This window comes from Myotis brandtii, unplaced genomic scaffold (assembly GCF_000412655.1).
Source record: "Myotis brandtii unplaced genomic scaffold, ASM41265v1 scaffold31, whole genome shotgun sequence".
Lineage (NCBI taxonomy): Eukaryota > Metazoa > Chordata > Mammalia > Chiroptera > Vespertilionidae > Myotis > Myotis brandtii.
The window spans coordinates 2,892,739-2,905,046 of NW_005361873.1; positions in this window are offsets into that span (position 1 = coordinate 2,892,739).

The following is a 12,308-nucleotide window of genomic DNA, read 5'->3' on the forward strand; positions in this document are numbered from 1 at the left end:
CGTTTTTCTTCTGTAAATTCCATATATATCTCATTCAATAACAACAGAAAGTCAATTCTACTCAACCTCATACTACTACATTTTTGTTTCCTTACTTAAGTTATCATGCCTATGTCATTGCTGACATATTATAGTATCACACCTTTTAAACTTAATGCTTTCAGTTAAAATTTGGCTTCCAATTAAACTGGGAGCCATTCACATATTTAAAGAATATCAATTTCACTCTAAAGTACAATAAGTTCTCTAAATAATGAGTACAAGTCAGAAACAAATACAGAAAAAAAATACTAGTCAACATGTCCTTTACTTTATGGAACAACCTACATACCAGCTGTCTGGTCTCCCCCTAATGGTATGAGCCAACCAGGGAAGGTACATATTTTCTGCTATGATTTTGTGTTGTCTGGCTATAGCAGGAATGGTTTATAGATCATTTAGGAAATTTTTTTTTCATGTCTTAGTTTAAATGTCATCTCTTCAGAGGCTTTCCTTGACCACCCTGTTTAAAAGAGGCCTCCTCTAATTACTTTGTATTAAATCACTCTTCTAATTCTTTCTATAGCACTCTTGTAAATCTGTAATTATCTCCTTTTGCATTTGTTTATTTTCTGTTTCCCATTTAGAATATAAGCATAAGAAAATATGTTGGTCTTATTCTATACTGTATGCACAAAGCTTAATACAGTGCCTAGCACATAGTGGCTGATCAATAGATATTTGAGTCTAGTTTTCTCTTCTGAATTATCTCTCTATTTTATGCTATATCTGAAAGCAAAATTTAAAACCAAACCTTTGTGTTTATTATATTTTGGCATTTATATTTAATAATATACAATATTAAAATTGAATAGTTAAAAGATACTTAACATAAGGTGTCAAATGTGGTAAAACAGTAAAATATAGGAAAATTTCTTTTATGTCAAATTGATACATTTTTATACTTTATTTTTATTTTATATAGTTTATTAGGTATGAAAAATGAACCTATTTGGGACCAGCACAGAGTTTAGGAATGTCTAGAAGTGAAGCCATCAAGAACTCACAATAGTTTATTTGTACAAATCTGCAAATATTTTGTACCTTCATTATACTTGGAATTGGAATTGCCTCAGGAGTCTCATTGTGGTTTTATTAATATACATCCAACTGTAACTATAACATACAGCATGGACTATTTCAGGCCTTTTAATATTATATGTTATTGTTGTTATTAACCAAGTAAGAGAGTTACTTGAAGGGTACAACGAAATGTGGCTGTTTTCAGTGGAGATATTCCCATGTATGAGTGTGATTAGCACAGACTTGCTAAATCTCTCTCTGAGCCATCTGTGAGCACCTTCTTGGCTTAAAACAACACATGCTGGCTTTGCTCAGTTCTAAGCAGCTTTTACCACAACTGTTATCTTTACTTAAACCTGGGAAGATTCTCAAGTGCCTGAAGCTTGGAAAGCCACCTTTCGCCAAGAATCTGACCCTCAAATTGAAAAAAAAGACTTCAATTAAATCAACTATCTCAAATGAGATATTTTTGGCATAAAATGTTGACCACAGAAATTCACATCCAATTGTAAGGGGGGCGGATGTATTAGCTTACTAATAAATTTAGAATACATTCATGTGTTAACTTTTTAATGATGCAAAATAAAATTCCTAATAACTTGAGTATATTAGCTTGCTCTTTAATTCAATCTCAAGTTAGGGGGATGCAAATGCTCCTTTTATACTGGCCTCAGTGTGTGCTTCCGAGTTCTGGTGAATCCACAATAGTGGAGACCTCACTGACAAAGACCTGACAGATAGTTTGTCACTGCACTCAGTAGTTGGAGACCTACCTCCTTATTGCAGCCCCAATATAATCTTTTCTAAAGAACCTGTTCTGACCAGAACATCCAACATGGAGTGTCGGGGAGACGGCCCTGCAGTAAAACTACCTAAGAACTGCCTGGAGACCAGTGTGAATGCAATAGACAAGTTCTAAAGTTCGAATAGACATTATAACAACCACTTTTCCTTCCAAAGATGCATGTGCTTCAAAACCTACACCTCAGAAACACTTAAAATAGGCTTGAATTTGATTGTGGTGTTTAGTTCTTCAAGTCCAGACTGAGTGTGGTTAGAAATCCTTTAATGTCATATTTAAAGTTTTTATTTTGAGGTGTACTTTGCGCACCATAAAATGCACCCATCTTAATTGCACAGGGTAATGGCATTTAGTAAGTTACAGAGTTGTGCACCCGTCACTCCAATCCAATTTTAGACATTTCTATCACTCCCAAAAGATCCCTCATACATATTAAGTTTAGGGTTTTTGTATTGGATTTTTTTTCACAACTTTTCTGCATAAAAACAATAATATATTTGGAATAAAATGTTAAAATGCTAATAAATTTGACTCTGTTGGCAGTCAGAGACAAATGATTAATTTTCCTACAAAAGGATGTACACTTTTAGAAAGGAGACTAACTAGGCATATGTTACAGTTTCCCTTAAATAATTTCCATAAAATCCTGGATAAAAGGGGATGTGTATGAAATGAGAGTGACCCCACTTTTGTACAAGCAAAACCAACATTATTCAGATAGCACATGGTAGCCATAGCAGCTGTGAGTGATTATATTCCTCGCATTCCTTAACACTTCTGTTTCTCACCACAGCCTCTAATTGGAGAATAAGTCACACTCTAGCTGAGGCCATCCTGTCCATCGAAAAGGGCAGGGCAACATCAGGTCACATTAAAATGGAAATCTAGTTCAAACTCTAATTTTCCTTTTCACTGGTTAATATTTTCTGGATAATAGAGAGAAGCACATATACATTGCTTTTATGTACTTGTGATCTCTTCCATTCTTCCTCCTCAGGGAACATCATCTAGCACCTTTTCTTCAAGGAATGCTTCTTTTTTTGTCACCTTATAGTCATGCAAAAATCCAAAGACTAACAATAAAGCATGTTAGCTACATATGCACCATGTGTAATGTGAATTTATAATACTTTCTTTTAGTAAAATATAAAAGTTGATGGCTTAGATGTCTTAGAACTTTAGTTCCATGAAAATAGGGAGTTTTGTTTACTGACATGCACCAAGCTCCTAGAAATGTTTGTTGAATAAATCAAATGCAGTTCTTTCTTAAATAAAGTTTTCAATATTTTTGATCCTAAAAGATTATGTAGACTTTTTACCTCATTGATGTGTTATGAAAAGCATGTTGATATGTTATATAAAGTACATAATATAGAAATGGATAAGTTCCTAGAAAAATACAACCTAACAAGACTGAAACGTGAAGAAATAGAAAATATGAACAGATTGATTACTAGTAAGAAGATAAACCTCTCAACAAACAAAAGTCCAGGACCAAGATAACTTCACTAGTGAACTCTCCCAAACATTTAAAGAATGAATATGTTAATCAAAATGTTCCAAAAAATAGAAGAGGAGGTAATACTTCCAAAATCATGTTACCCTGTTACCAAAACCAGACAGGGACACTATATAAAAAAAAAGAAAGAAAGAAAATTACCTGTCAATATCCCTGGTGATTGTAGATGCAAAATTCTTCAACAGAATATTAGTAAAACAAATTCAACAATCATTTAAAAAATCATACCATGATCAAGTGAGATTTATTCCAGGGATGTAAGGAAGGTTCAATGTCTGCCATGTTACACACCACATTAACGAAATGAAAAAATGAAAATCATATGATCATTTCACAAATACAGAAAAAAGTATTCAACAAAATTCAACATCCATTTATGATAAAAACTCTCAACAAAGTGTGTATAGAGGAAATGTACATCAACATAATGAAGGCCATATATGACAACCCACAGCTAACATACTCAGCAGTGAAAAGCTTAATTTTTTTACTATAAGATCAGTTACAATACAAGAATGCCCACTCTCACCACTTTTATCCAACAAAGTATTGGAAGTTCTAGCCAGAGCAGTTAAGCAAGAAAAAGAAATAAAAGGCATCCAGAGTGGGAAGGAAGAAGTAAAACTTTTTCTTTTTGCAGTTGACAGGATATAGAAAACCATAAAGACTCCACCAAAAAGCTGTTAGAACTAATAAACAAATTCAGGAAAGTTGCAGTAAACAAAATCAATATAAAAAATCAATTGCATTTCTATCTACTACACTTATAGCGAGCTATCAGAAAGAGAAATTAAGAAATAATCCTATTTACAATTGCATCAAAAAGAACAACATACCTAGGAATAAATTTAACCAAGGAAGTGAAAGAATTGTACACTAAAAACTGTAAGCCATTGATTAAATAAATTGAAGACATAAATAAATGTAAACACATTCTGTGCTAATGGATTGGAAGAATTAACATTGCTAAAATGTCCGTACTATCCAAAACCAACTACAGATTTAATGCAATCTTATCAGAATTCCAATGGAAATATTCACATAAATAGAAAAAAACAATCCTAAAATTTGCATGGAATCACAAAAGACCCTAAATAACCAAAATAGTTTTGAGAAAGAATAACAAAGCTGGAAACATCATGCTCCCTGATTTCAACCTATATTACAAATATAAAGTAACTAAAACAATATGATATTAGCATAGAAACAGACACATAGATCAATGGAACAAAATAGAGTGCCCAGAAATAAACCCATGTATATATAGTAAATTAATTTATGACAAAAGAGGCAAGAATATACAATAAGGGAAGGGCAGTCTGTTCAATAAGTGGTATTGGGAAAACTTGACAGTCACATGGCAAAATAATGAAACTGGACCTCTATCTTACACCATACACAAAAATAAACTCTAAATGGATTAAACACTTTAACATAAGACCTGAAACCATAAAACTAGAAGAAAACATAGGTGGTAAGCTCCTTGACAGAGAACTATTATTTTTTGGATTATTATTATAATTAGAGAATTATTATTTTTTTGGATTTGACACCAAAAGCAAAACAAAAGGCAGGAAAAACAAAAATAAAGAAGTTGGACTATATGAAACTAAAATCTTCTTCACAGCCAAGAAAACTATCCACAAAACAAAAAGGGAACCTAGCAAATAGAATTTATTTGCAAATCATATATCTGACAATGGTAACTATCCAAAGTGTAGAAATAACAAATACAACTAAATAGCAAGAAAACAAACAATCTGATTTAAAAAATGGGCAGAGGATCTGAATGGACATTTTCCCAAAGAAGATATACAGATTGCCATCAGGTATCTGAAAAGTTGTTCAACACCCCTAATCATCAGGGAAATGCAAATCTAAACCACAATGAGATATCACCTCAAAGTGATAGAATGGATACTATAAAAAAAAAGGCAAGAAATGGCAAGTGTTGGTGAGGAGGTGGACAAAAAGGAACACTTGGCACTACTGTTGGAAATATTCACTGATGCAGCCACTATAGAAAACAGTATTGAGATTCCTCAAAAAATGGAACTACCATATAATCCAGAAATTCCACTTCTGGGTATTTACCCAAAGGAAATAAATACAGAATATTGGAAAGATATCTGCACTCCCATGTTAACTGCAGCATCCATATATATAAAAAGCCAGTGACCGTAATGGCCATAACGACTGTAATGACCGGTTGCTATGACGCCCACTGTGGCCAGCAAACTGGCCCGATCAGGGGGTGGGGCTGGCCAGCCAACCTCGCGGCCCCTCCCCCCTACTGGCCTGCCCCTGATGGGACTCTCCACCCAGATCAAGAGTGGGCCACCGGCCAAACACCCCCTCGCTTCCCCCCAGCCAGCCCTGCCCCGATCAGCCCACCCTACCACGATAGGCCCACAGCCTCTCCCCCTGGCTGGCCTGCCCCTGATCACACCCCCCACCCCAATAGGGGGCAGGGCTGGCCGGCAAACACCCATGGCCCCTCCCCCAGACCACTGACCCCCCATTTGGCACCTCCCACCCTATTCAGGGGCAGGGCCGGAAGGCCCACCACCCACAGCTGGCCCCACCCACAATTGGCCCCCCAACCCCAATTGGGGGTGGGGCCCACTGGCCAATTCCCCATGCCCCCTTCCTCCAGCTGGCCCAGTCCTAATTGGGCCCTAATTGGGGCGGGCCCTCCGGCCAACCTTCCGCCATCTCCTCCTCCCAACAGACCAGCCCCGATCTGCCCCAATTGGGGCCAGGCCGGCCAGACCCCACCCGTGCATGAATTTGTGCACTGGGCCTCTAGTTATTTATAATAGACAAGATCTGGAAGCAACCCATCAATGGAAACTTGATCCACTGATAAAGAAGATATATATATATATAGAAATATTATTCAGCCATAGAAAGAAGAAAATCCTGCCATTTGTGACAACATGGACAGGCTTCAAGGGCATGATGCTAAATGAAATAACTCAGACAAAGGCAAATAATGTATGATCTCACTTACATGTGGAATCTAAAAAGCAAAACAAAACACCAAACTCAGATATAGAGAATGAATTCGTTGTTGCCAGAGAGAGGCAGGGGGTGGGGGTGAATGGAATGGGTGAAGGTGGTCAAAAGGTACAAACTTCCAGTTATAAAAGAAGTCCTGGGGATGTAATGTATAGCCTGGTGCCTATGGCTAATAATATTCTAATGCATGTTTGAAAGTTGGGACTTTGCATACTTTCTCAGTTTTAAAATGTCTCATCATAAGAAATAGAATTTGTAATTGGCATGGTGATGGATGTTAACTAGACTTACTGTAATGATCATCTTGCAATATATACAAAATATACAAATATCAAATCACTATACCTGAAATGATTATAATGTTATATGACAACTATATCTCAATTTTAAATGCACTTTGGGGACCACATAAAATTCTAAAACAAATTTAAAATGTAACATGAATAAGTAATATTGGCCTGTCCACATTGGAAGTCAGTTTCAACACCTGTGTAAATAGGTGGCATAAACAGAATTTATAAACGGAAAATTTGGGATTTTCTAGCTCTATTAATCCACATTTATATTTCCCAGTCTACCTAAACTTGGTCAATCTTGCCATATATTTATCGATTGATTCCTTTTTCTTTTTAGTAATGCATTCTTTCTTTCACGATTTTAAGACAATTGATGTTCTCTTACATTATACCACTCCTCCACACCAGATCTAATCACCTTGATTAAGTTCGTGTTCCAAGCCATGGATTACATCATTTATATACCATTTATATACACACTAGAGGCCTGGTGCACGGATTTGTGCAGGGGGGTCCCTCAGCCTGGCCTGGGGGGATCAGGCCGAAACTGGCTCTCTGACATCCCCTGAGGGGTCCCAGATTGTGTGAGGGCAGTTCTCGGGTGATGCACCCTGGAATCAGGCTCCCTCCTCTCTGGTTCTGGGTGCGTCACCCGAGAACCACAGCTGCCAAGTCACCACAGCTCAGCAGCTCCTGCGTTGAGCGTCTACCCACTGGTGGTCATTGCGCCACCAGGGAGACAGTCTGACGGTTGGGCGGTCGCTTAGGCTTTCATATATATAGGTCATTATATATCACTAATGCACATTCTCCGACTGCATGAGAATCTTCCTCAGGGCTACTAACCTCATTTCTTCTTTCCTCCTAGGGGACCATAAGCCATCATCCAGTCCCCTCTCTCTAGAGCAGCAGTTCTCAACCTATGGGTCGCGACCCCTTTGGCAGTCGAACGACCCTTTCACAGGGGTCACCTAAGACCATCCTGCATATCAGATATTTACATTACGATTCATAACAGTAGCAACATTACAGTTATGAAGTAGCAACGAAAATAATTTTATGGTTGGGTCACAACATGAGGAACTGTATTTAAAGGGCCAGAAGGTTGAGAACCACTGCTCTAGAGGCTCTGTTCTCCTGCCTCCTCTCATCATCTTATCCTTTCTTGTACCCTAAAAAAAAACCCTCTATTGACTCAGAATTCTCCTTCTGACTCTTTTTTCCCCTCAAATGGGTAGCAAACTTTGTTTTTATTTATTTACCTCAACAGTTCAACATACTGTAAAAAAAAAAAAAAAAAGCTCCTGTCCTCCTGTCCGAATACAAGCAAGATGTTGTTTTAAAGTCGCTTAAACTCCTTAATTGCCAAATTCAATTAACACATATCCTTATCTTGTTGACCCCTTGGTGGCACTTAATGTCTTGGACCTTTCCTTCCTTGTTGGAATTCTTTCATTCCAGGTTTCCACCACACCTGCTCCACAAATGTACCTTCTACCACCTTCACCATTCCTTTTCAGTGAGATCATAGTTGTTTTATTGTTTTATTTATTTATTTTATTGACTTATTTTGCATACTTTCTCAGTTTACAATTAAGTGTTGCTCTCCAGAGCTCTGTACTTGGTTCTGTTTTCAAGCTACAAAAATTTCTCTGGGAAAACCAATCAATTCCTACAGTTTTAGTTACCACCTAGTCTATTATGATTCCCACATGTAAATCTTTAGCCCTAAACTCCCTGCTGACCTCTAGATCTTATGTTTCTGGTTGTCCCCTGGGTACCTTCTCCACCTATGTGTTACCAAGCTTTCTAAAATCTATTAGATCACTTCTGGGTTCCTTTCTTTTTAGTATTTTACATTCAAGAAGGGAAGTTAACTAAATACTTGGTAGCCAGAGGGGCAGATTATGGGACTCTGATTATGCTGTTTATTTCGGTGCCCCTTCTTTCTGGTTACATGGTGGAAATGTGTACCTGCTCCTTTGAAATTAGGTGTGAGATGACTTGTTTTGGCCAGTGAAAAATATTGGAGGTGATGTGTGTCACTTCTAGGCGGAAGCCTTTAAAAACTGGCATCCACATAATTTTATTCCCATCTTCCTGTTATGGCAAGTGGCACCACTGCAGAGGAAAGCGGCTCCATCAGCTTGTATCCTTATGTGAAGGTGAGGTGCAGCAGATCTCCCACCAACCAAAACTGGACATATAGCATGAGTGAGAAATAAACCTCTATTAAGTTAAGCCTGTGAGATTTTGGAGCTCTTTATTACTGCCATATGGCCCAGCCTGAGCTGACTGATCCAAGATCCAAAACCAAATTCATCAATTTTTTGCTTGCACTCTATCCTATATAATAAAAGCCCAGCAACCGTAACAGTGTAATGACCAGAGTGACCGTTTGACCAGTCACTATGAGATGCATTGACCACCTCTTGGTCCCTCCCCCTGGCCCACAGGCTCCAATCGCAGGATGGTGAATGGGGACCATGGGGAACCAGGGTGGGTGGTGGTGGGGCAGGGCTGGGGACTGGCGAGCAGGAGGAAGATGGCCCTGATCGCAGGCTAGGCCTAGGGACCCTACCTGCACACGATTTTGTGCTCTGGGCCTCTAGTTAACAGATAAAAAAACATCAAATCATCTGACCTGACTTTCCTCCTATATTCTCTGTTGCCTTATCTCTGAGCCATCACCATCTCTACCCACTTCACCAGGCCAGAAAACCTGGGGGCATATGCAATCTTCACTTTCATGTCCATCCACATTTTATGATTTGGCTAGTTCTGTAGATTTTATTCCCTAAGTATCCTTCAAATATATTCATTCTTTTTTTAAATCCTCACCTGAGGATATTTTTCCACTGATTTGTAGAGAGAGTGGAAGGGAGGGGGAGAGACACACAGAGAGAAACATCAATGTAAGAGAGACACATGGATTGGTTGCCTCCCCCTGCACCCCAACCAGGGCTGGGGATCAGCCTGCAATGGAGGAACATGCCCTTGATCAGAATTGAACCCAGGACCCTTCAGTCCGAGGGCTGACAACTTTATCCAATGAGCCAAACCGGATAGGGCTCAAATATGTTCTTTCATGTACAGTATATCCTTAATATCTATCTTCTCATCTGTTGCCTGAAATATTGCACTGACTTTGTAAATGATCTCTTTGTCTCTATTATCAGCCTTCCTTAAGTCCATCTTCCATAGGGCTGCCAGAGTGATTTTCATACAATGCAAAATTTGATCATTCCACTCTCCTGCTTAAAATCTTCACCAGCACTTACAGAATCAAACTGAAATGCTTTGGCATGGCATACTAGGCTCTTAATAGTCCAAGTCCTTTCTATCTCCTCAACCACATCTCTGCTCTAGCCATACCTAGCCCTAGAACCACTGTTCCTTCTCCTCCCTCCCTGCACACGCACACACACACACACACACACACACACACACACACACATACACACATACTGTACTATTTCTTGGCTGAAATTGCAACTTCTAGAAATTGCAACTTACGTGCCATTTACTCTAAGAAGGCTTTTGTGGTTGTCCCAAACAGACATAGCTACAGTATTTCCTCCCTTGTGCCACTTCTCTGAGTAAAATGTGCTTTTGTTACTTAATATGGTACTTTTTAAAAACTTTTGCTTATGTGGCTATTGTGATGACCATAGATAGTGACGACCATATCCTCTTACAGAGAGGGGAGCTATCTTATTCACCATTATATCTGGAAAGCACAGTACTTAGCATATTACAGGTTCCTCAAAAGATGTTTACAGAACTGAAACAACAGGCCATTTGATCAAATAGCTCAACATTTGGTAAAGGCCTATATTTTATTAAATAGCTTAAAATTCGTTGAGAGTTTACTATGTGTTAGGCACCATAGTAAGTATGCTATAATTCCAGGGCCATGATTTTCAACCCATGTGCCATGGCACACTGGTGTACTGCAATAATAAAAAAGAATGAATATATTTGAAGGATACTTAGGGAATAAAATCTACAGAACTAGCCAAATCATAAAATGTGGATGGACATGAAAGTGAAGATTACATATGCCCCCAGGTTTTCTGGCCTGGTGAAGTGGGTAGAGATGGTGATGGCTCAAAGATAAGGCAACAGAGAATATAGGAGGAAAGTCAGGTCAGATGATTTGATGTTTTTTTATCTGTTAATAGAGTGCAAGATAAAGAGGTCAGTGCCCCTGACTAAATAGGCACTGACCTCTTTATCTTTAGATTGTCAAATTGAAAAAAAAAAAAAAAGACAACAGCCAACACAACAATAGCTATCTGGTGTGAATGAATCAAAATTAGACCTATTTTTTTGTTAGATTGGCAAAAAAATATATTTATTAGTGTGCTGTAAAATTTTAGTAGTTTATGTGTGCCATGAGATGAAAAAGGTTGAAAATCACTGTTCTGGGGCATTGAGACAGACATTAAGTACCTATCATTACAGATTTCATTATATGAAGCAAACCGTATCTCACCTTCCTAATAGGCCTTAGATATTAATCCAATGGATTCTTTTCCTATGAGTAACTGAATGAATAGCAGAGACACTATACTTACATTCAAAGTGTATTTTTTATCTACAACTTTTAAGAGGAAGTCAGCTCTAATATTTAAAACATTTTGAAAAAATATGGCATTTATATATCATCTTTCCTTTGAAGCACAACTCTTATTTATCACATTTAAGGGACCTCTGTAGTGAGGGGTAAACAAGAGAAATGGGTCACAGAGAAGTTGACTAACTTGCCCCATATCATAACTTTTCAAGATATCGTCATTCTATACATACTCTGCCCCCACAAAATAATGTTCTAATTATCATTGAGTGACAAACTGCCAAGAATTCTATATATAAAACTCAAGACTTATCTTCAGGGGACTAATAATATGTTGGGGAAAATCACGACTCCAATTTCTGGCCTTGGCTAGAACATTCAAGGTTGTACAATTTATCTCTTCTGGATTTTGTATTATCTTCAATCTGTATGAACACAGATTTTTTTTATAAGGAGTCCATTAGTTCACCCATCTTGTATTATGCCGGCAAGAGAAGTTAAGGGCATTCTTTTTCATTTATTCGCATCCCATTTTTACAATAGGGGGTGCAGAACCAGTTTCATTTGCCAAAGGCCAAAAAGTCCTGAGACTTGGGCGAGTCAAGCATTAATTACCAGCCACTTGGCCCATTTGCAGAAATACACAAAACGTGTAGAATCACTTAATTTTATCCCCTCCTAATCTTTTCACTTGGAAATTGGCTGCTCGGGCGAATGTTGTTTTTCTCTCCGCAGCCATGTGTGAAGAGCGATTAACACTCGCTCGACAAACCCCTTCCCGAGCCATTTGGGAGCTGCACGCGTTCACACCCGGGTTCAGTCCGTTTCGCCTTCACGCGCAGCCTTTTTGTTTATGCGGCGAGCAGGGCAGAGAGGGGCGGAGAGGGAGCGAACCTCTCAATGTGCAGCAGGCCGCGGGGAGGCTATATAAGCTGCGCGGGGCTCGGACCTGGTTTGTGCAGGGGCAGGTTTTTCTGAGAGCTGGCAGGGGCCTTCGGCCTAGCCCCGCTGCGCCATGGAGACGGCGAA